The following is a 3,099-nucleotide window of genomic DNA, read 5'->3' as shown; positions in this document are numbered from 1 at the left end:
ATTCGTCAGTATAATGGCTATAATCAGCACAGATTCTGCAAACTCTCTGTGGGATTAACTGTTGGCTTTGCTGTGGTGGAGAAGGTTGAGCTTGCTGAACTTGTTGTTGATTCAATTGCATCTGCTTCAGCAAGTTGGTCATTTCACAAATACTCTGAGTTAGAGCAGTAGTCTCTCTGCTGGAGGATACTTCTGCAATGGCTTTTGAACGGCCTTGTTTCTGCCTGTGATTTCGAGTAGATTCAACTAAGTCGCTGATCAATTGCCATGCCTCATCAGTGGTCTTGTACTTTTTCATAGACTCATTGCTAGCACTTTCCAATGTGGTCTTATCTTGGGGCCTCATGCCCTGTGTGACGTAATCGAGCAACACTATCTTGTCAATCATATGGTGGGGGCAAGCTTCCAGAAGATTATTGAAGCGCTCCCAGTATTCATAGAGAGTCTCAGATTCGTCCTGAACAATCATGGAAATGTCTTTACTCAGTTTATCAGTAACTTCAGCTGGAAAGAACTTTTCCAAAAATTCTCTTCTAAGTCTATCCCAGTTGGATACAGTTGCTGCGGGTTGAGTGTAGTACCACTCTCTTGCCTTTCCCTCAAGAGAAAACGGGAAAGCTTTCAACAAAATTGAAGTTTCATCTGCACCATCACGCCTGACAGTAGAACAGGTTGCTTGAAAATCTCTCAGGTGCTTGATAGGCTCTTGAGCAGGTAAGCCATGAAACTTGGGCATCAAATGGAGCAGTGCAGTCTTTATTTCAAAGTCTGTAGCCACCGCTGGGTGATGCGCTTAAAACGGTTACATTGTAAAATCAGGGACTCCAGCCTCCTGGATAGTAACTCTCCTAGGTGTTGCCATGTCACCTACACGTAAATCAACCGAATCAGTAGAACGGGGGCTGGTTTCTTCCTCCAATGACGTTTCAGATCCGTCCTCAGAGAGGACTAACCGACGCCAAGCTTGCCTTATTCGTGAAATAGTTCTTTCAATCTCAGGATCGAATACTGGCAAGCTTGGATCAGGAAGTGAACGCGTCATCTAGCGAAAGAAACAAGCAGCTCATAGTAGCAAGATAAAATAAAATGCAAATAAATAAATTCCAATTAATAACTTTAGCACTCTATTGCAACTCCCCAGCAACGGCGCCAAAAAATTGACGTGGCGGAAATTGGCGAATTAAGAATTGTTATGAGATATGCATTGCAAGTATAGTTCTTAATCAACCAAAAATCCGCTTATCAATTTAGAAGGGTTGTCACAAAAATTAAAATTAAAATACTGGGAGTATGAATCACAGGTCGTCTCCCAACGAGTTGCAGAAATGTGTGCTATTTTATTAATCAGATGTTTTCAAAATGGTTTGAGTTGAATAAACAGGAAATTAAATTAGAGAAATTAAATAATTTAAATAGAAGCCTTGACTGGGAGTAGACTAGTTGGAAGCCCTATTCTTGTTGCAGTACTCTCAAGATTAATTGATAATTGAAGGTTATTCTGTTTAGTTATCCTTTACTAGGTAAGGGAAGGTCAAACAAGTTGGAATGCTGTTTCTATTCACAAGTTCCAATCCGCTCAATTGAAAAGGATTAGTGTCAGTGATTAGAGAGCATTCCAACAATAAACCCAATTACAATTTTTCCTTTAAGCACCCCAACTCAAGGGTTCCTTTCAATCAACTCCCCATCAAGTTAAGGAACTACTCGCTCATTGTGAATGTAGAACTCATAGCATAAGAAAGGGAATTAAAGGAAGACATGATAAATAAAACTCAAAGGAATCAATTAAAAATAAAAGTAATTCTTGTATTAATAAATTCTAAAATAATCTAATAGTAAAATTGAGTAAATTAAAGGACATGGAAGAGTAAAGCCAAGTAAAGAAAATGAACTAGAATGACGAAGTCTTGATGAGGTAATAACTCTTCTCAATATCCCAATGCAAAGAACAATAGAAATAAAATCCTAAGAACTATCAATGTGTAGAGAGAAAACCTAGAGGAGGAGTAAAACTAGATCTAAAAACTAAAAACTGTGTAGAATAAATGTTGTTTTTGGTTTCTGCATGTTCTCTGGCTCTAGTCTGCTTTTTCGGGCCGAGAACTGGGTCAAAGTAGGGCCCAAAATCGCCCCCAGCGAATTCTGCAGATTATGCAGATCTCACACGTCACGCGATCGCATCATTCATGTGGACGCGTCATTCGGTGTTTTGCTTGCCACGCGGGTGCGTCGTCCACGCCTCCGCGTCACTTGTGCTATTCCAATCCGCGCGGTTGCGTGAGCCATGCGGCCGTGTCACTGCGATTTCCTCTCTTTTGCGCGGTCGCGTGAGCCATGTGGCTGCGCCACTCCTCGCTGGTCATCTCCTTAATTTCTTGTGTTCTTTCCAATTTTACAAGCTTCCTTTCCAATCTCCAACTCATTCATGCCCTATAAAGCCTAAAACACTTAACACACAGATCACGGCATCGAATGGAATAAAGGAGAATTAAATGCATAATTAAAAGTCTCTAGAGAGCAAGTTTTCAATCATGTAATAATTTTAGGAAGGAAATATAAATGCATGTTAATCATATGAAGAAGTGGGTAAAGATCATGATAAAACCACACAATTAAACACATTATAAACCATAAAATAGTGTTTTATCAATGATATACCATAAGCAACAAGGAAAGTGGGAGGAGAAGAGCATATAGCAGCCGATTGATCTACCAGCTGAAGGTGGCAATCTGTAGTCACCTTACCCCCTTGCTCACCTTTGAGTGCACGGAGGACCGCGCAACCCTTTAAGTGTAGGGAGGTCGTCACCGATTGACCATCTTTGGTGACATACTCTAATCCTAACACTTTCATCTTCTTTTTGAATTCTTAGTTGCATTTTCTCTTCTTAGGATGTATATATTTTAGTACCGTAATTGCATACTTCTTAGTTATTGCATCTCTTTGCATACATATAATAAGCTTAGTTAATTTAATGAAATTTTCCAAGAAAAATATTCTTGATAGGGCATTGACATGCTAATTGATATAAGTATAAACTTTTGATTGAAACTATCTTGGTATATATATTGTGGAACTTGTTTTTGAGCTAAGAACAC

At 39.4% G+C, this 3,099-nt stretch overlaps 1 non-coding gene across 1 annotated transcript; it reads left to right on the top strand.

Moving 5' to 3' along the window:
• The first annotated feature begins 382 nt into the window (after positions 1-382).
• Positions 383-490, top strand: LOC112753370 (small nucleolar RNA R71). The gene has a single exon (XR_003177759.1). It is a non-coding gene; the product is annotated as a small nucleolar RNA R71 (small nucleolar RNA).
• The last annotated feature ends 2,609 nt before the right edge of the window (positions 491-3,099 follow it).

This window comes from Arachis hypogaea, chromosome 15 (assembly GCF_003086295.3).
Source record: "Arachis hypogaea cultivar Tifrunner chromosome 15, arahy.Tifrunner.gnm2.J5K5, whole genome shotgun sequence".
NCBI lineage: Eukaryota > Viridiplantae > Streptophyta > Magnoliopsida > Fabales > Fabaceae > Arachis > Arachis hypogaea.
The sequence above is the reverse complement of the archived record's forward strand: the minus strand, read 5'-3'. Positions and strand labels throughout refer to the sequence as shown.